The following is a 23156-nucleotide window of genomic DNA, read 5'->3' on the forward strand; positions in this document are numbered from 1 at the left end:
GAACTGTGCAAGGACTCAGTGTATCAGGAGCGCCCGCACGCATACACACCTGGGCTGACTCCATTGCCCGGCCCCGCCCTCCTGCACCCGCAACCTTGAAAAGACCTGTTGAACATTTGATCAGTGGGAACCTGCCTTTGAGGAGTGTGTTTTTTTGCAATCCCACCGTTGCTGTATTTCTGCCTGTCCGGAGCCCACTCCTCGCCGCACCCGCTGCGCGGGTGCCTCATCGTCCGTGTGGGCCTGAGGAGGTGACTGTGTTCATTGAGGGGGAGCTTGTCAAGGCGGAGTGAACTGTGCCAGGACTCAGTGTCCCAGGAGCCCCCGCACGCATACACACCTGGGCTGACTCCATCGCCCGGCCCCGCCCTCCCGCAACCTTGAAAAGACCTGTTGAACATTTGACCAGTGGGAACCTGCATTGGAGGAGTCTGTTTTTTTGCAATCCCACAGTTGCTGGATTTCTGCCTGTCCGGAGCCCACTCCTCGCCGCACCCGCTGCGCGGGTGCCACATCGTCTGTGTGAGCCTGAGGAGGTGACTCTGTTCATTGAGGGGGAGCTTGTCAATTCGGAGTGAACTGTGCAAGGACTCAGTGTCCCAGGATCCCCCTTACGCATACACACCTGGGCTGACTCCATCGCCCAGCCCCGCCCTCCCGCACCCGCAACATCGAAAAGACCTGTTGAACATTTGACCAGTGGGAACCTGCCTTTGAGGAGTCTGTTTTTTTGCAATCCCACCGTTGCTGTATTTCTGCCTGTCCGGAGCCCACTCCTCGCCGCATCTGCTGCGCGGGTGCCGCATCGTCCGTGTGGGCCTGAGGAGGTGACTCTGTTCATTGAGGGGGAGCTTGTCAAGGCGGAGTGAACTGTGCAAGGACTCAGTGTCCCAGGAGCCCCCGCACACATATACACCTGGGCTGACTGCATCGTCCGGCCTCGCCCTCCCGCACCCGCGTGATTACTTAATAGATCTGACGCGCTGCGCGGGAGCTCGCGGGAGTGCCCAGGGTGAAGCCCGGGCAAAGGGCAGGCCCTCTGCGGCCCTCAGAGGCCTGAGGAGTCTGGGCTGGGCCACGAATCCTGGGGAAATACTCAGGTCATTGTTTCCCCTTTATGTGTGTTAAGTCTGTTGTGTGTTCTGCCACTGTTAAAGATCTTGTTTAGGGTAACGGCGACACATTGTCTGATATTCAGTCTTGGATAAGCATCTTGTCTCTGCATATTGCATAGAGTATGTCGAAACTGAAGGTTGCCAAAATTTCATCTGGGGGGCCACTATGGACAACTACTTGGTAAAAATAGTTAACAAAATTAATAACGAGCGGAGAGTCTCTCTAGGAAGAGATAGTCTTGTGGTAATACATTTTCCTATTTCTCCTTCTCTCTCTCCTACCTCTATTGCCCCACCGCTGGTAACTTCTGTGGTGACACCATCTGCTACTTGTAAATCTATATCTATTTCAGAAGGGGCCCAAGATAGCAGTGCACCTGTTGTGGTTGATAAGACCCTTGGCCCAGCAACTGTATCTGCAGGGAGTTCCGCTTCTGCTCTTGCCCCCATAACCCTGGCTGTAGATACAGAGAACTTACAGGTGCAACCAGCGGCAGTAGTAATTCTAAGAGTACGAGGGCTGTCCATTAGAAGGAAAAGAGCTGTTAGTGGTGTAGGGGGTGGGAGTATAAAATCCACCAAGAAGCCAAAAAAATCGAGGGAAAGTCATAGAGTGGGGGGAGGGGTGAAGGACGTGGCAGTCAGTTCAGATAATATCCAAACACGCCATATGCCTGCCACTCTGGCTACTGTAAGTCCTAGTGACGTTATCTCCCTTGGCCCCTCTACTCTTGAGCCTAACTTGATTTATTTAGAGAAACTCGTGAAATCTCTGTTATCACCCATTATTGAGAGCTTGGAATGCTTAAAGGGAAGGGTTGATAGGCTCGAACAAACCTCCCTGGACAATTTCCACTCCTTAAAAACCTTAATAAAATCCCAGGCAAAAAACAGGGAGTTTGTAAATTCATCTGATAACAACTCGAGGGGAGCACTTGAGCCAGCAACCCAAGATTGGGGGAGTGCAAGCGAGGGGCCTTCGGCAGGCAAAGCCTTAACTAAAGCTTCCAATGATCTAGCCAAAAAGTAGATGCCCCAAATATTTAGCATCCCCCGTAGGAGGGAGCAACTCCCAGGCCCTGGGCACAGACATTACACCCATATCGAATTTGGGTTCCAACTCTAATGGCATTAGCAGTAGGCCCTTGGCCCCTAATTGTCCTCCACCAGTTGCCCCTGAAGATCCCATAGCTGAGGCAACCACGGATATAGTTCATCTTAGTTTGCCCCCAGCATGTCTTCGCTATGTAGTGGTCCTAACGGGGGTCCCTATACCTAAGGAGGGTAAATATGAATCTTACCAGGAACTGAAAAATAAAACCATGTTCTGGCTAAATACAATTAGGCCTATTTTAAAACACCATGATGGGAAAACTTTAAATGTAAGAAGAGCAAGTTGGGTGGGCGACCGTAGGAAGGATATAAGTGGTGATTGTATTTTGGTTAATTTTGGTGACCCTAGGGCAGTTAGCCACATATGCAACCAGCAACCCAAACATGGAAGCACGGGGATTGGCACTTTTGACCTAAGCTATTTCCATCAGCAAATTTTGCCCCCCTGCTTTTTGGGTTATGATCTTAGGGGAACTGAGCTCGGAGCGCTTTACCGTCCAGCTATTTTTCCTAATAGCCCTTGCTTTCCTCCATCTAGAGGCAGGGGTGTTCCAGGATGGCCTAGTGGCTATTGATATAATGAGGTTTTGGGGCTAGCCCTGGGAATGCATGCTCCAGTAACATCAAATTGTGACAGAAGATCACGTATCCCTGCCTTAGGAGAACTGTTTTCGCACCTACCAAGTACTGGCACCGTGATCGTGCCACCTGTTCTTCCTCTTATACCCCCCAGCTCTGCTATTGGATGTGATCTCCCCGAGTTGGCTTCCCCGGTTCCTCCATCCGATAGGCCGAATCTTAAAATCATTAGCTGGAATCTGGCCGGGATTGGTAGGAAGCTCGATCTCCCAGATTGGAACTCAATTATTGGGTCATATAACATATGTATTTTCCAAGAAACATGGAGTCTTGTTCCCTGCCATAAAGTAGGTTACTCGACTTATCATGTTCCAGCAGTTGCTTCTTGTTCAGGGTGGGGCCGCCCAGCAGGAGGACTACTCATCTGGGTGGATATTGCCCTAGGGCTGCGTGTTGCACAAATCGAAACTAATTCCCCTGACTTACAAAAAGTGACTCTGTATGGACCTAGGAGAGGGGAATCATTAACTATTTTTAATATCTATGTCAGGGGGTCGAAGGGCAGTTCACCATCGCCCACTGTCACCAAGCTCGAGGAGGGGCTCAGGAATCAGACGCAAGGCTCACTAGTCATGGTGGCGGGTGATCTGAACTGTACTTTTTAGCCTCTTGCGTCCGAAGATTTTCTTAATATTATGGAAGAGGATGGTAGGAGGGGTATTCCGCAGCTGTCAGTTCCCTCTGTTAAAAGGTGGTCATCCAGAGTAGACTGGAATTTGACTTAAGAGCAGTAAATGGAAGGACAGTTTCGGACATGGTGGGGGCGGATACTTACAACAGAGTTGATCATTCGTCGTGCATAGATTATATTATCCTAGACTTCCAGTTATGGAAATGTGTGGAGGATATGGTGGTTGTATCCACGGTCCTTAGTGACCATAACCCGCTTTCCCTGACCCTGCATCCCTTATGGATGAGCTCCCTATCGACTATGGCCCCCCTTGAATGTCGCTCCTCGTCAGAGGTGTGCCCTTCAAATTGTGGCAGACGCCTCAATTGGCACAGAGTTCTGCTTGATGAGGGAAAGGTCCAGCTTATTGACTCCATTTTGGCTTCCTACCAAAGTAAAGTAGAACTTGGTTGCTCAAACCCGGCTATTATTTCATCTACATTTTGTGGTACAATTAAAGCCTTAGGAGATTTATTTTTGACCAAAGGCAATAATTCCAAGGGGCGCCATAAACGCAGAGACAAACCAGGCTGGTATTCTAAGAACTGTAGAGTAAATAAATTGTTACTCATCCAGGCAATTAAGGGTAAGCAGCCATCTCTGATCAAAGTAGCAAGATATAATTATAATCTGGCCATTAAGAAAGCAAAGAGGGACTGGGACGATAAGTTTTGGCATGACCTCAAGAAGGCCAGTGCGGGGAAGGACTCACGAGGTTTCTGGGATCTAGTAAGATCAAAAAATAGACCAGATAGCTTCCTGATCACCTGCAACATCACCGGTGACAGTTGGTTTGCCCATTTTTCTTCCCTGTATACAGTTGACTACCTCGGCGAACAAGTTCAGTCTTCGGATAGCTTTGAACTGTCCAAGGAGGAGGCCATTGGATTCACGTCAAAAGAGGTTGAAGCGATTATTCGCTCCTTGGTCCCGCATAAAGCAGCAGGCCCTGATGGGGTTCCAAGAGACCTGTTGCGCTTAAATTATTCAGAGTGGGGGAGGATTTTGGCAGGTCTCCTTAATGCCATCATGAAGGGTGCGCCAATCCCGGAGTCTTGGAGAGGGGCGGAGGTGGTCCCTATTTTTAAGAAGGGCTCTAGGGACGACCCCGCTAACTACCGCCCTATTAGCTTAATAGATTCCACGCAAAAGGTTATAGGGAAGGCAGTATTAAGCAGAATCCTCCAGTGGGTCGAAGACAATAAAATTTTGTCCGACCTACAGGCAGGCTTCCGCTCTGGAACGGGAACAATTGAGCAAGCCTTCCGACTACATTTGCTGTACTGGAAGACAGTTGTTCTAGGCGGAGGCAGTTTTTACCTGGCCTTTATTGACCTGAAGACTGCCTTCGATCTAGTTCGAGGCAGAGTTTATGGGGGGTTCTGCAGTACCTGGGAATGCCTACATACATTCTGAGTATCCTAATCAAGCTTCACGAGGGAAACTTCACTCAGGTGAGGTGGGGTAGTCAGGGCCAAAAAACAACTAGAATAGCTGTGAGTAGGGGCGTTCGCCAGGGTTGTGTGCTAGCTCCCACTCAATTTTCACTTTATGTTAATGGAGTGGTGGAGCATCTGCTAAGAACACCTGCAGATGCTCCCTCCCTGGCGGGAAAACGTATCCCAACCCTGCTATTTGCGGACGACACCCTCCTCATCTCGAAGTCCCCAGTGGGCTTGCAGAAGCTACTCGATAGTTTCTATGTGTTCTGCACACTCAGGGGTCTGGTAATTAATACCGGCAAAACTAAATATTTAGTATTAAATCCGGCAAAAAAAGGGAATTCCGCCAAACTTGAACGGGGTGCAGCTGGATAGGGTGGCAGAATTCGATTATTTGGGCATTAGACTCTCCGATCGAATGCATTGGGGCCCTCACATTAACAAAATGGTCCTTTCTCTTAAAAGGGTAACAGGCACACTTATTAAAGAACAGTGTAGTTCTACAACTAAACCTATTTCCCCCATTGTAGAGATCTACAACGCAAGAGCAGTTAGTGGGTCCCTGTATGGGGCAGAATTATGGGGTGCCTGTAACATTGACCAGCTTACCCAGTCAGAGAACACATTTTTTAGGTCGTTGCTGTCTTTTCCCCAAAGTACACCTATGATTCCGGTACTGTACGATCTGGGGAATCGCCCAATAAAGGACCAGGCCCAGTTTCGCCCATTGCTTTTGTGGTCACGCCTATGGCGAGTTCCGGTTACCCTCCTTCACCGCCTTCAGGTGGTCCAAAACCAGGCAGCCCGGATCATCTTTAAATCTCCTAAATGGCAATCTGCCAAACCCATGATGTACAAACTTCACTGGTTACCAATTGAACAAAGGGTGGCCTTCAAGTTGGGCTGTCTCACGTACAAAGCCCTCAACTGCCCCAGCCCTGCCTTCCTGAGTTCCCTTATCACTCCCTGCTGTCCAAACCGCAACCTCTGTTCCACCAATCAAAAATCACTTATCACACCCAAAACCAGAACTAACAAATTCGGTGGACGAAGATTTGCCTTTTTGGCTCCGAAACTCTGAAACTCCCTTCCCTTGAACATCAAGTCAAGCAGCTCCCTCCTTCATTTTAGGACGTTGCTTAAAACTTTTCTTTTTCCCTCACTCTGCTAAACCTGCACTCTTCCTCAGTCCCGGAATTCGATGTCCCATAGCGCCAGGAAACTCATGGTGTCAGTGCGCTTTACAAATTTCATTTAATAATAATAATAATAATAATAATAATAAGGGCTGGCAGAAATTCTGTCTATGTCTGGTTGGACAAAAATAAGTTGGCTGCGAAATGTAAAATCCTTACTTGTTGAGCTCGGGTTGGGGGAGGCATGGTCAACCAGATCTGCTGTGCCAAAATCCCAATTGAGAACAAACACAGAATGCCCCCTTACTCAATCACTTCAGTATTAGGGACCCAATAAACGTAAACGTTAAATTAGGTCCGGTATATTTATTTATACCTTTTTCTTTAGAAAAATGTTATTGACAATAAACACTACCTACATTAACACAATGCTACTAACAAACTGTGTGAACAAGAGATTTCAAATATAACATCCCACAAATAATACAGTGCTAGACTATAAACATTACGATTGGACAATTTTGTGCAAACAAATCAAATATAAGAAAAAAGAGCCAATTCAATACAAAAGCAAACAAGCGTAAGGCAGCTGTATTTTTAGTACACATTCAATGTATATAATTAACTCTTGCTGGATTGCCGACGCGTTTCAAGTTTGGGCATGGGTTTCCAAACTATCATCAGGGCTCTTGATATTGTTCTGAGTATTGGTAATAGGTTGGCCTATATGGGTTTCTATTCATGGACCGAATCCTCTATTCAGAGCACAACCAGGAAAACTTCAATGACAACACCAACCTTTTGTAGATCGATTTTGTGGCCAAAAAGGGGCTGGGGGGCGGAGGATTATCTTTTCTTGAAATCCTTTCACGCTCTATTGTTGGAAGGCGGCAGAGACTTCTACCCTTTTGCCTTTCGTTTTTGTTGATGGCGACACACCTCGCCCCCACTCTGCGGCCCCAGCCGGGGCTGTCAGGAATCGCAGTGGCTTGATTCCGCTCAGCGCTTAACAGGCACGTACCGTCGTGGTCTCGAGGACCTTTGCTTTGGCAGCTTGAATACGATGCTTCTCTCTCACTGACAATCCCAATTGAGGCAGATTTACTGGAGCTGGGTGTGTAATAAAAAATATTCAAACCCTAAAAATGGTAGGATCATTTCTAACTATCTTCTTTTAAAGGATGTACCCTCGTTAGAGCTCTATTTTTATTTTATTACTAAACCGCTTGATCGCATGCTGTATTTTAAATTTAGGATTGGCACCCTTCCTCTTGGCGAGTTTACAGCACGCTGGAGCGTGTCCCCAAGCACCCTTAGCTCATGCCCATTCTGTCCGCTGATCTTGGAAACAGTGCCCCATATCTTATTCGAGTGCACTTCCTATAAACTCCCGAGATCTAGGTGGCTAAAACCAGTGTGCAGGAATATGGGTACTAGGTCTCATTCGATGGCCTTGCGAATCCTCATGTCAGATACTCGGCTAGTATATGTTTGTGCTATCTCTAAGTTCCTTAGCTGGGCATGGATTATTAGAGCAAGAATGCTTAAAGACAAATGATTATAATGTTTAATCAGTTCTTAACTTTAATGTGCTATCAAACTTTTTATTATTGGATGGTATACTGTGTATGATCATTCCTTTCTTGTTTTATCTTGTGGAATTTGTAATGTGAGATTGTTTTTATTGTGATGGTTTTTAAGATAAAATTTTATCGAAATAAAGCTTTCTACAAACAAACTATATCCAGCTTCTGGGCCATCCTTAAAATGATTAGGAAGATTCATGCCTTTATTCCTCCTGAGGCTCTAAAAACAGTCGTAACTGCCCTTGTCATTTCCAGGCTGGACTATGGCAACACACTTTATTTGGGGATCCAAACTCAATTCCTGAAAAAGCTGCAATGATCGCAGAATGCAGCAGCTAGATTTATTCTGGATATACCTAAATATGAGTCAGTTTCCCGGCAGCCAGATGCATTGCACTGGCTGCCAGTCAAGAAAAGAATAGTATTTAAAGCTCTGTGTATTATCTTCAAAGCACTCCAGGGGAAAGACCCCTCGTACTTGACAGTGCGTATAAAATACTACGCTCCATCTAAGAACCTCAGATCTACACAACAAAAACTGTTGCAAATCCCTAGGTTCAAACAAGTACGATGGGGAGGCAGGAGTTTCTTGCTAAGATCTGCCAAATATTGGAACCTTCTTCCATTCGCAATTAACAATTAAAAACAGCGCAGATCTGAAAACCTTTAGGAAGGCAGTAAAAACAAGGCTATTCCAGTCCGACCTCTAAGGCTCATGTACATGCTAGCTTTATTCATGTCTTAGTCCTCAGCGCCAAGATGCCTCCAGGCATTCGCTTTTGCTATATAAATCTAAAAATCAAATCAAATTAAAATCATTTGGGGATATAATTTATGAAGGAAATAAGGAGTCCTATAGATCAGCCATTTTGAGTAGAATTCCATTCGCTTACAATTTGCGCCACTAAGTGTTGTTGCATTAAAGTTGTTAATTCTAGTCCATGTTGATATTGAGAGCTGCATCCCTTCCCTTTTCCACCATCTTTCACGTTTTTTATCATATGGCAAAAAAGTTTTATCTTCCTCAAAGATTTTCACCCAGGCACAGATCCTCCATGGGATCAGGGAATCAAAGGCTTCACTAATATTTACTCTAATAGTAGTATTTTTTAAATAACATTTTTCCAACAAGGGTTTTATTCTGATAAATGACCAATTTATTATTGTTTTAGAATGCAGAAGCCGCAGTTTGATCTCTGGCCATTGCTTCCAAGAGCTTGCTATAATAAAATCCCAGATTTGTACATACCCGTTTTCTTCCCATTTTTTCAGAAAACTCGTCTCTATAAAACATCTTTCCCCCTTAAAAAAATAGGACAGGTTAGTTGAGCTAGTAAATCTTGGAATACTGAAAAATTTGAAAAACTGGGATTTTTGCTTGAGTAACCATTGAAGAGTCTTATATCGTACTGTCTTAGGCTACTTAGTTAATCTTGCAGGATTATTTTTGTATTCCTTTAAGATCTTTTCCATAAAGAAATTGTCTGCCCTCTGAGGGTCCAAAAAGAAAAATCTAAAAATATGATGTGCAAAAGTTGCGTAGTAATAATTCCTAATATTTGAGAGCGACAACCCTCCTTCTGCAACAGGGTGGTTTAAAGTGCTAAGTGCCAGTCTCGGTACCTTGTGTGACCATAAAAATGAAGAGAACATACTATGTACCACTTTAAAAAAAGCTGTTGTAGTGCACATTGAAGGGCGCTGAAAAGAAAGTTAAATAGTGGAAGAATGGACATACAAATTAGTGCTACTCGACCTAGAATTATTAATGGGAGCTTATTCCATTGTTTTAACAGGCGCTTTACGTTTTTTTTTTAGCAACGGGGTGTAGTTTAGATTAAATAGATCTTCTATATTATCGGTCACAAAAATCACTAAATATCTCTTTAGAAGAATTTTGTATACTGACCTAAATTCTGGCAATAGAAAATTTACAGAACATTTTCACAATATGATCACGGTTTTAGAATTGTTTAATATTTAACCACCTATTGCTTGAAAATCTGAGAAAGTCCTCATGATTTCCTCCTGGGTATCTGCTTCTAAGTTTAAAAAAAGGACAATGTCATCAGCAAAAAGTTTTATGGTTGTCATCCCTTGAACAGGGACAGTGTATGCTTTTTTCTGTCTAACTGCTATTGATAATGGCTCTATAAATAATGCAAATAAAATCTGAGAGAGAGGACACTGTTGTCTAGTGTCTCTATTGATTTGGTATGTACCTATATTCATTGAATCAAATAATTTTTGCGCCAGTGAATTTGTATGGAGCCTTCTTATTAAAAACAGACAATACCATGAGACTAGGTTGAACGCCTTTTCTGTGTCTAAAAACCAGATGTGAGCCACAGTTTTTTTACATTAAAAAAATCTAGTGCTTCTAATAAGAAATTTTTATTAGTATGGAGCTGCCTCCCTGCAACAAAACCGCACTGATCCATCCCAATGACTGAGCCAACCATTTTGATTAGTCTATTGGTAAGTAGCTTAGTAAAAATGTTGTAGTCAACATTTAGGAGGCCTATAGGAATTCAAGTTCTCACTGTCTTTATCCTTTTTTAAAATGCTGACTACTCCTGCAGTACGAAAAGATAATGGTGGATCGCCCCTTTATAAGAGATGATTTGCAAGATTTAGTGATTCAATATTAAGAGTTGCCGCGATTTTTTTTTTAATTCTGCGGGAAAGCCGTCTTCCCCCATTGCTTTACAATTGGCTAGAGAGCTTATGACTACTTCAAGTTCTTCCTTCTTAAAATCAGCTAACAATTCTTCTTGAAATTTCCTATCTAAAATAGGGATTGGCAAATTGTGCAGAAACGTGGATGGATTCATAAGGTGCCTGGTAGTCAGATTGGTATATTCCCTTGTAATGCTTAAGGAAGACCTCTCCTTTATATAACATAGTACTTGAACGTGTTTTAGTGGAATCATCCCACATACTTCCAATCCTGTTGGGAACCTGTTTTGCTTTTGCCTGCCAGGCTAAAAGTTTCCCTGTGTAGTCGCTGTCTTCATATACTGTTTGCAGGTAGGTTCTGCTTGACATATCGCCTAAACCATAGTAGAATTTTCTCGTTTGTGTTTTTGCTTCTACTACTTCCTATTTACTTCTAGGAGCCCTGTTTCTGATATAATTAGGGTTTGTGTGGTCAAGTCTTGTTTCAATCTTCAAACTTTCCACTTTATTAGCCCTCTGTTGCGGGATCTCCTTTGAGGTAATTATACCTCTTAAAGTGGCCTTAAATGCATCCCAGATTATATTAATTGGGGCAGAATCTTTATTTATAAAGAAAAAGGAGCAGATCTCGGTTTCTATTTCTGTGCACCACAAGTCATTTGATAAATTAAATTGATTAAAATGCCATCTTCGTGGCATTATTAGAAAAAGCCTTTACAATATGTTCATATTTACAAACTATAAGATTATGTGAAGTCAGCAAAGAGTCTATTCTTGATGCTGAATCGTATTTTGCTGAGTAACATGAGTACCCTTGTTTACCTGGATTGTTAAGTCGCCAATAGTATACTATATCTAGATCAAGTTCATAGCTAGGCAGAGTGATGGAAACTTGAGGTTTATTTTGTTTTTGTTCTTTCTTTGTCAAGTCAACTAAGGGATCCTGTAGAAAATTAAGATTCCCTCCCCATATGATCTGATCAGGAATGTCCGATAAAGCTTGCTTTAATTGTAGAAAGGGTAGTGGGTCATCTATCATTGGTGCATAGATGGTGGCCAGTATAAGTTGTAGCTGATTTAATTTTCCATGCACAGAGGCCCATATTCCACCCGGATGTGAATGTGTAGCATTAACATGGAATTAAACATGCTTTCATAAAAATATGCTCACTCCTCTCTGGGCAAAGCCTGAAACAGATGAACAATAAATACCGGCCCAATTCTTAAGAATTTTGTAAGCATCTGATAAACTTTGAAAATGCGTCTCTTGAAAAAAGATAACATCGTGATAAAGCCCTTTGAGTTAGCTCTCTACAGCGTATTTTTTACGTCAATTGTTTAGGCAATTAGCATTAAAGGACAAAATTGTTAATTTATTCCTATACAACATTCAGGAAAAACTGGAATGCATAAAGGTGACTTGTGGTGATCCCTCAAATAAAATCTTTTTCTAAAAGTTAGCAAACTAAGAAGTACGGATTGTGCAAATTGTGCATTGAGCAGCAATTTTAAGAAGCAGCAGAAACATAAAACTACCATAACACAGATGCCTTCTCTTTCTAAAATGTGCATAGTAAAAGTGGAAATTGTGCAAATTGTGCATTGAGCAGAAGTTTTTAAATAGCAGCAAATACATAGCTCTACAATAGCATAGATGCCTCCTCTTGCTATAAGATAGCAAACTTAAAGTGCAAATTGTGCTAATTATGCATTTGAACAATAGTTCTAAATAGCAGCTGAAACATAACACTCCAATGACATAGACGCCATTCTTCATTTACCATAACTGGCAGCATAACAGACTGAAAGCTGAAAAAAAAACACTTCCCAAAAGCTAATGTGCAAATTTTAACATTAAGCAGCAGATGTTAATAGCAGCTGACATGTAAAGTGCAAAGAAGTATATACATACCTGAGAAAACACATAAAGTGCCTAGTGTTCAATCTCCACCTTAAGTGCATACTGAATTTCAATGAAAATTTCCTCTACATTGAAATCTCTCTACCAAATCTATCTACATTCTCTAAGAACTCTCTTTTTCTAAATGCTTCACCCCCTCCACCATCCCTCCTCCTTAATTGCTTCACCCCACCACCTCCCACACAAACCACCCCCCCGAAGGAAGAACCCCCCCACTATTTCCTCCACCCTCATTTTCATGGATGCCATCTTGTTGCATCCTTTGCGTCTCCTGATTCACCTCATACCTGCCCTGAGGTGTCCTCAACTAGGATACCACACAACACATGTTATGTTATAATCAAATGCCAACTTGTGACTACAGTGTTCCTTTCTTTTAGACAGCATTCAGCTTTTCCAAAAAAGTTTGAGCCTCTGATGTATCCATAAAAACACATTTTTTTCCTTTAGCCAGGACTTTTAGCTTAGATTGGTGCTTCCGCTCCTTTTGCCTTAAAGGTGTCAATCATTTTAATAAATTACTTCCTGCTATGTGCTGAGGCTGGGGGCATGTCAGAAAAGATTCTACAATTTTGGATCTCAGTGGTCGAAAATGATCTCTTGGCTATAGCTGTATTTAAAAATATATCCTTGATTCTGTAGTCAGAGAATATCATTAGAATCGTACGTGGATATTCGGCATTTGGATTTTTCTGTGCTGAAACTCTATGTGCTCTGGTGACTGTGAGATCCCCTGGAGCTCTGGTATTACCTTTCTTATAAGTGACTGAGTCCACTTTACCATATAAGTATTTTCCATGACTTCCGGAATTTCCATCAGTCGCAGATGAGTTTGTCTATTATATTTTTCAAGATCTTCAGTTTTAGCTCCATCTGATGTTTATTTTTGTTTAGCACATTGATGTCCTTTTGCATAGCAGCAATATTGTCCTCTAGGTCTGAGACACAGCTCTCGACTTCTATAATCTTTTTAGGAACATTGAACAGGTTTTCCTCCAGCTTAGACAGCCTTTCATGTAGCTGTGAAATTTCAAGTGTTTGGAAAACTTTAAACTCTCTTAATTCTTGTAGGATGATTGTGAGCATGTTTTTTATTGAAGAATTTCCTTTAGAATCCTCGCCTGCTATCGGTAAGAATAGATCTAAATCAGATTCAGATTCAGAAGAAGACTCAGGCAGTGCTTCTGCTCTTGGTTGGTTGTCGTTTATTCCCCCTTCGATGGGCTTGGGGAGTATTTGGTATTCTTGAATAGAAGGGGGATTATCAAGGGCTGCTCTATGAGCGACTGTCTCAGGTTGCAAATGCGAGTGAGGCTGTAGATGGGCTGTCTGAACAGTCAGAGCAGACGGTGCAGGCTTGGCTAGATGGTTTTGTAGCGGCTGCTGATCTGGGTGGTCTAGTTGAAGTTCAAGACTTGGGCTCTCTGAGCTAAGGTGTGGCGTATTTTTAGACTTACTTTGAGCAGATAGGTGTTGAATAAAAAGAGGATATTGCTTGGAGCTGTACAGATTGTCATCTCCTCCATTAATTCCATCTCCTGTTCCGCAGTTTCCACCGGCAACTAATGCACTTGAGTCTGCTGGGCCCACTAGGTGCTCAAATGTATTTTCCTCCTCATCTGAGTGTTTGTGGACCGTGTTCTGATCAGACTGTTTATCCAATGCCTTTGTCTTTAGCTCCATTCTCTGCTGATGATTCATTTGCCCCTTCCACATCCTTCTGGAGGCAAGTGAAGATGTTGAGTCTGTTTGAGCCGACGGTTCTGGGAGCTCTTTCCCTATTCCAGCTTTATTCTGCTTACCCCACATTTTTAAATCTTTTTATTCTCCCCCTTCTCAGTGTGACACCTTCTCATCACCATGCCTCTTTCCCTCTACACAAATACAGTTTGAGGTAAAAGCAACATCAATTGTGCAAATGTGTCCTTCATTAGAATCTTCAGACCAACCCCAGTCAATGTGCCTAGGTTATTCCCATCACAGTGCACAATCATGAGGTCAGGGGGTTGGAGATGCAAAAATGTTTTAACCAAATGCATCAATTGGTGCCACTTTAATCTTCTCTGTGCAATCCATTTAATATCTACATTTTGCAAACCTAGGTCTTTGTCAATAGCTCTGTGTTTAGCATACCTTTTGCCCCAGAAAACATAGCTGTGTCCAAAGGATGTCTGGAAGTATTGAAAAGATGTTTGTAGCTGAGGTAGTCCGTTCGTAGAATGAGAAGTATGTAAAATGGTGGACAAGATGCTGTTTTTTAAAAAGTTGAGAATTGATTGGATGTCTAAACATTGTACATTCAAAAATAGGGTGCATATTACTTTCTTTAAAAAACATGTTTCTTATTGGTTGGTAAAAATGTTTGAAAGGTACAGTGGATAGTATAAGCTCATATTTTGGAAATGTCAACCACACCTGTTGTTTGCATTTGTAACATTGTGTGGTGAATTTGAAAATATGGGGAACTTGTGACCTGTGAGTTCAGTTGAATGTTCCATGAACTTTTAATATGGAAACTGGCATTAATCAGAATGGCGGAAGGGTTGAAGCTTAACTGTGAGACGTGAAATTGTAATTTATATATCACTGATATCTTATTAAAGTAAAATTTCCCAAGTCAGTAGTGTATTTAGAAGTGGTGTGTTCTTAAAAATAATGGTATTTTATTTGTAATATATTTCTGAACTCCTGTATGAATTTGCGGCTCCTTCGCGTTGGTGCACAGTGGAGTCGCACATCCAAACATTTCCAGAAACAGTTTGGGCACTTTAAGAAGTCAGTTGGTAAGGGATTATATGTCCAACCAGTAGGAATGTGTTTTATAATTTGAAATAATGTGGGAAAGTATGGGATTTGCTACTTACATGTACTTGTGTGGAGAAAGAGAGGGAAACGTTGCCATTACTGGTTTTACCTTGCTGAGACTGGTGCAATACACTGATTGTGTGCATTGGAAAATCATTTATGAGTTTGTGATATTTTATATACTACAAATCTATTTGGAAGGTGAGTTATACATTTGTGAGGTGTATTATGTATTAGGTTTATTTAACATTTTTAAAATAATTTAAAAACTGTGATATTTTAAATATATTAATAAATGTATGGATGCTTATTGTAATTTCTTATATTGAAGTTAAATGTTGTTTGCAATAGATTCTGTATAGTAATATGTGTATATTGGAAGATGGATTAGCGATTATGGTAGTTTGTTTTAGTGTGTGGATATGTACATTTGTAGTATAGCACATCATTTTAGCTTTTGCTTTTCATTTGGAGGTGGAGCCTGTCAAGTTTTAAGGTGTGCATGGACTTCTGTCTCAAGTATTTTACTACTTGTATATATATTTTCATATGTCTTATATATTTAGGGTGCATGGTGTATAACGTAGATATGTTGTTTCTTTTTATGTGGTAGGATCAAGACTGTGAGTACTAGTAGAAATGTGATGATGCAGTATAGTTGTGGTTTAAAAGGGGGTGACATAAGGTGTAATTGATTGGGCTTCTGTTTTTAAGTTTCTAGAGTGGTACAGTTAAAATATGCCACATAACATTTGATGTTTGCTTGAAATTGAAAGTTTTTGTTTGTGAATTTTTAAGGTTTGGATAGTGTTATAGTATAGACATATTTATGTATGCTTATAGTAATATGGTAAGAATTTTACTAAAGATATGTGAAGGGTTCCTACTTTGTATTTGGGTAGGTGTAATAATAAAAGTAGTTAAAATGGTTAAGCAGCAGCCAGAAAGTGAGGGTTGAGATGTTTGTGGAGATGTTATTTACTAGAATAATTTGTATTATGTGAAGAAAGTTACATTGATATATCCCGCATAATTTGTAGTGTCTGTTTGAAAATTAAAGTACTCTATGAACTTTGAGGTGTGCATGATGTTGTCACTGAAATATGTGTCTACTTGCTCATATATTTTGGTATGCGTTATGTGTTTGAAGATGATAAATGTATAAAATGCACATATACATTTATCTGTTTTTTACTTTTATATATGTGATTCTGATAGGAAAAGGTATAGACATATTCATACATGGATTCCGAAATATGGGGAGGCTTTTATGAAAGATACTTGACATGTCGCTTTGCTGTTATCTATGCGCTATACCTTTTTTTTGCTAGAATAGTGAAGCAGTAGTATTTAAAAAATGATGTTTATGTTATGTTGGGAGAGGAATTATTTTTTATGGTACTTTATAAGAGTCTACTTATGTAATCACTCAGCCAGCTGTCTTGCTGTTATGAAATCACACAAGTGTTACCTATATACTCCTTTAATTTTCCTGATGTTACCTCGGTTCTCATGCAATCACCAACGCATTAGGTATATAGATCTTCATCAAACAGGCACTATCTTTCCACTCTTTCAATCACACAGACATTACTTTTGTACTTATGTAATCACTCACCCAGTTGTCATGCACTTATAAATTCACCTATGAACTACCTTTGCACTCCTGTAGTCATTCAGGAAGTACCTTAGTTCTTCTGTAATCACCCAGGCAGTACTCATGGACTTATAAAATCATCCACTCACTTCCTATGTATTCCAGTAATCCCCAAGATATTACCCTTGCAGTCATGTAATCACCCAGGCACTAGTTATGTACTACCCCCGCAGACATGCAATCATGCAGGCTGTACCTATGCTGTTAAGAAATCACCCAGGCACTACCTTTGCACTCCTTTATTCACTCATGCACTAGCTCAGTACTTCTGCAATTACCAAAGAAGTATTCATGCACTTTTAAAATTGCCCAGTTACTTCATTTGTAGTCATGTAAATCCCCAGGTATTACCCTTGTAGTCATGCAATCACCCAGGCATTACCTATGTAATCCTTTAATCCCCCAGACGTTACCCCTGTACTCATGCTATCACCAATGCATTAGGTATACAGTGCTTCAATCACCCAGGCACTATCTTTGCACTCTTTCAATCATGGAGGCACTACTTTTGTACTCGTATAATCACTCAGCCAGTACTCATGCACTTATAAATTCAACCAGGCACTACCTTTGCAGTCCTTTAATCACTCAGGTAGTACCTTAGTTCTTTCATAATCACCAAGGCAGTACTCATGGTGTTATCAAATCACTCACTCACTTTCTATGTATTCCAGTTATCCCCCGATATAACCCCTGCAGTAATGCAATCACCTAGGCACTAGTTATGTACTACCGCTGCAGTCAAGCAATCATGCAGGCTGTACCTATGCAGTCAAGTAATAACCCACACACTACCCTTGCAGTCATAGAATCACCCAGGCCCTACTGTTGCACTCATCTATGCACGTAGGTACTACTCCATGACTCATCTATGCCTTCAGATGCTATTTTTACACTTATCCACGCAATCAATCATTATGTGTGCACTCATGGAATTAGCCAGTCACTATCCATCTTCTCCTGCAATTACCCTTCGACTACCCTTGCATTTCTACAATCACCCAAGCACTACCCATGGAGTAATGCAATCACTCAGGCAGTTCTATTACTTGTCTCAGTTTCTAGGTTTCACTATATTCCACAAATACGTGTACGTATTTCTTTTAGATATGATAATAATTTGAAAACATAGAAACATATGTGTGCAAGCTTTTAACAATATGGAGAGACTTCGTTTTGAGTCATGTAATAGTGTGCTGCTTTGTATTTCGCTAGGCCCAACACTCATGCAGTTGTAAAAATACCCTAATACTACCCATGCAGTGTTCCAATGATGCAGGCACTACATATGGAGTGCTGTAATCACTCAGGCACCTCTGTGCACTCATGCAATCAGTTAGGCACTACCAATGCACTCATGCAATCACCAAGGTATTACTCATTCACTCTTTCAGTCATGTAGCTACTACTCAAGCAGTTATATAATCACACAGGAACTACTGTTGCACTTTTTCAATCACAGAGCTACTAACCTTGTACTTATGTAATGATTCAGCCAGTAGTCATGCTGTTAAGAAATCACCCTGGCACTACTTTTGCAGTCCTTTATTCACTCAGGTATTACCTCACTAGTCCTTCAATCACCCAAGAAGTTCCCATGCACTTATAAAATCACCCAGTCACTTCCTATGTAGTCAGGTAAATCCCCAGATATTAGCCATGTAGTCATGCAATCATCCAGATCTATTACATGTCTCAGTTTGTGGGTTTCAGTCTAATCCAGAAATATTGTACATATTTTCTTTTAGATATGGTGATGATTTGAAAACGTAGAGCCATATGTATGCATGCTTCTAACAATATGGATATACCTGTAGTTGTGTCATGTAAGCATTTGTTGATGTATATTCTACTAGGCCTAACACTCATGCAGTTAAAAAAACACCCAAGTAGTACCCATGCAGTCTTGCAATTATCCAGGCACTACATATGCATTGCTGTAATCACTCAGAAATTACTGCTGCACTCATGCAATCAGCCAGGTGCTACCTATGCACCAAAGCAATCACTAAGGTATTACCCATGCACTCTTTCAATCATGTAGCCACTACTCATGCCCCTATATATTAACCCAGGCAATACCACTCCCCTCATGCAATTACCCAGGCATTATCCCTGTAATCATGGAAACACCTAGGCATTATCGCTGAAGTAAACAATTACACAGGCATTACCCTAGTACTTCTTAAATCATCCAGCTAGTACACATGCACTTATGTAATGACCTATGCACTATCCTTGCATTCTTTAAATCACCCAGACATTAGGCCTGTACTCTTTGAAGTACACAACCAGTATTTATGTATTTATAAAATCACCCAGGAACTATTTCTGCCCTGCTCCAATTACCCAGGCACTACCACTACATTCATACAACCTCCCACACATTACCCCTGCACTCATGCAATCAGCCATACTTTAGTCATGCAATCTGGCAATCTCCCAGACATTACCCCTGCACTTATGTAATCATCCAGGCATTAGCCATGCAGTGTTCCAATTACTTAGGTAGTACCCATGGATTCTGCACCTATGTTCCTTCTTTCTGCACTTATTTTATGTCTTTCTGCAGCTGTCGCTTCTTTCTGCATCCGTTTAGTTCTGTTTCTTCTTTCTGCACTTCTGTTACTTATTTATGCACTTATCCTGCTTCATTCTGCACCTCACTTGCCTCTTTCTGCACTTCTGTTGCCTCTTTCTGCAGTTCTCTTCATTCCTTCTGCAGTTCACCTGTCTCTTTCTGAAACTCTCTTTCCTCTTTCTGCACCTCCCTTGCCTCTTTCAGTACCTCTGTTGCTTCTTTCTGCACTTCTTTTTCTTCTTTCTGCACCTTTCTTGCGTTTTTGTGCACCCCTTTTCCGTTTTCCTGCTCGTGTATGAGTTCTTTCTGCACTAGTCTTCCCTCTTTGAGCACATCTATTTCCTACTTCTGTATCTCTATAGTTTCTTACTGCACTATTCTTACTTCTTTCTGCACCTCTGTTGCAGTCCATTTCCTTAAATGCCTTATGCGTCACTTTTGTCATGCTGCTTTACCATTCTAGTAATGCTGAGAGTGTTGGACCTCTGCAAATATTAAAAAAAATCTTTAACATGTCTTGTGTGTAAGCCTCACCATATGTCAGGATATATCACTCAGACATTGCCATAGTACTACTCCAATCACCCAGAATTTTCCCACAAAGGTATTAAATGACCCAGGCACTTCCTATATACTTTTGTAACCCCCCAGACATCACCCCTGCATTCATGCAATGACCAATATTTTAGCTATACACTGATTGAATCATTCATGCACTATCCTTGCACTCCTCCAACAACCCTGTCAGGATTTATACTAAGTATGGGCACATTTTGCGGATCTGCGGTCCGCGAATTCACACAAAATCGCCAAAAAATCAGCAGATTTTCCCGCTAAATCACGTTTTTTTTGCGATTTGCACCATACTTAACTAGAGTACTTTCTACTGGCTAATCAGTAAGTGCTACCTCGTTGGGTAAATGTATGGTGCTTTTCCTACACTGCAGCTGCGTAAAGGGCCAGATGATTTGTCCCCAGTGACCATGTGTGCCTGTAAGTTTGCCACTGCGCCAAAAGGCGCTGAGGTCCCTTGAGTGAGCTGCCCATCATAGTTGGGAAAGTGCGGGAAAACGTTTGATACCGCTAGTGTGTGGTGGTGGGGCTTCTATGCGTGTTCACATTCCTCCTGTGTATAAAGGGTCAGAGAGCGAGCAGGGCAACAGATGAGGAGAAAGCAGCCTCCTGGTCACAGGAACTACATAGGGATTGCACTCGAGAAACTCATGGATGCAAAGTCCTCCCTCAAGTATTACAACAAAGTTTTGACCGCATATATGGGGTTAAAGCACACTTGCCAGGCCACGACGGTGCTCAATAATGTTTTGGGCTGATTAAAATGTTACTGAATTTGAACTTCAACTCGGGCACCTGCTTTATTCATAGAAGTGCTTCCTGTTGAGGTTTAATTTTTGTGACAGGATCCTCGTGCCAGAATGAATCCCGCCCTGCATAGTTATGCACGAAGATGCCACCGTTTTGTGCAATACCTCTACTCAACTGGAGTACTTTCTACTGGCTAATCAGTAAGTGCTACCTCGTTGGGTAAATGTATAGTGCTTTTCCTACGCTGCAGCTGCATAAAGGACCAGAAGATTTGTCTCCAGTCACCATGTGTGCCTGTAACTTTGCCACTGCGCCAAAAGGCGCTGGGGTCCCTTGAGTGAGCTGCCCATCATAGTTGGGAAAGTGAGGGAAGATTTTTGATACCGCTAGTGTGTGGTGGGCGGGGCTTCTATGCGTGTTCACATGTCTCCTGTGTATAAAGGGGCAGAAAGCGAGCAGGGCAGCAGATGAGAAAGCAGCCTCCTGGTCACAGGAACTAAACAGGGATTGCGCTCGAGAAACTAATGGATGTAAAGTCCTCCCTCTAGTATTACAGCAAATTTTCGACAGCAGATATGGGGTTAAAGCACACTTGCCAGGCCTCGACCGTGCTCACTAATGTTTTGGGCTGATTAAAACGCTACTGAATTTGACCTTCACCTCGTGCACCTGTTTTATATCTGTAAGTGCTTCCTGTTGCAAGAGCCTCATGCCATACTTGTAACTATTCTCTGACCCTGCTTCGAGGGTCAGAGCAGGGTCAGAGAATAGATGCAAGTAGGCAAAGAGGCGCCGCTCAGGAAGCACTTACAGGGTTACAGCAGGTGCCCAAGTTGAAGTTAATTTCTTTGTAACCATTTTGTAAATGGTTACAAAGAAATTAGCTTCAACTTGGGCACCTGCTGTAACCCTGTAAGTGCTTCCTGAACAAAATTTGTTCCGCTCGAAGATTCACGGATTTTGCCGCAATTTTGCAAGATTCGCCGATCGCGAAATTGCAAAAAATCCGCAAATTCCGCGAGCGGAACACATTTTCGTCCCATACTTAATCTATACCCTCCTCCAATCACTTAGGTAGTACCCATGCACATATAAAGTCCCCCATGCATTTCCTATGTGGTCTTGTAATACCTCAGATATTACCCCTCAACTTATGCAATCACCCAGACATTACGTATGTATTTCTCTAATCATCTAGATAATATCTCTGCAATCACCACTGCATTAGCTATACAGCAGTTCAATCACCCAAGCACTAACCTTGAACTCCTGCAATGGCTGTGTCGGGATCTATGAATTCCTCCAATCACTTTGCCAGTACTCATGCAGTTATAAAATCACTTAACTACTATGTATGCACTTATAGAAACACCAGGCAGTACCCTAGTACTCCTCTAATCATCCAGGCATTACCTTTGTTCTCATGCAATCACTCAGGCACTACAGAGTGCACTTTATATTTGATTTGAATAGCTGAAGAGAAATCTTTTAGTTGTTCTCTGTGGTTCTGTTGTATAGGTTGTGATGTCTTCTAATTGTAGCAATTCTGCAGTGTCTGACATACCTTTGCAATGCCATCAAAAATATTTATTTATATATGACAATATTTGTATATTATTATTTTATTAATATTAAATGATTTATTGAAAGTATTTAAACGTTTCTTTCTTTTCAGATACTCACCATTATTAGTAATAAAGATTGAGTATGGCAAGAAAAGATCAAAAGAAAAGAAAAAAAGGAAACAGTACTATTTAAAGGAACGAGAAAAGGAGAAATTAGAGAAAGTACAACATGTGACATTGAAGAAAAAGTCTTCTGGTAAGAGAACTAAAGAATTTGTTAAAAGAGTTTTACAGAAGATAACACATTTAAAAAATGGAGAAAAGAAAAAGAAAAGTACTTCAACCATTCAGAAGGAAATGAAAAAAGGACATATTAATAGAAAATCAGGTTATGAGAAAAGAAAATCAGCATCTTACAAGAAAAAAAACACGTTGAACGTGTAGTCAAAAACGCTTTTGAATTGAAAAGAAGATTGTTTATATTAGTATTGAAGAGAATGAGAACATTGAATAAAACAATGCATTTTATGAAGGACAAAAGTAAAACAAAAAGACTGGTTAATAGAACTAACTTTTGCAAAAAAGAGATTTGGATAAATGGAAGCACGCTGCTAGTTCAGAACCTTTTTTTAATGAAGAAAGCTATTTTCAAGAAAATACATTAGTTCACGCAGTTGATACCAATGGTCATTCCTATCAGGTTAAAAATGGTTGTCCAATTTAAAAACAAAAGATGGTTCCTAGAAATGTTTAAGAAGTAATAGCTGAAGGAGATCAAGGGAAACGTTTACAAGCTAACGTGCACAGGTGGGATTGTAGAAGTGTTTGTAGTATAAGATAGGAATCTATTAATATTTTACGAAGTTTCTTATGAGAGTATAGTAAAAAAAGTGTTAAACAGAAGATTAGGATGTTGCAAGGACT

Source organism: Lissotriton vulgaris, chromosome 6 (assembly GCF_964263255.1).
Source record: "Lissotriton vulgaris chromosome 6, aLisVul1.2, whole genome shotgun sequence".
NCBI classification, from domain to species: domain Eukaryota; kingdom Metazoa; phylum Chordata; class Amphibia; order Caudata; family Salamandridae; genus Lissotriton; species Lissotriton vulgaris.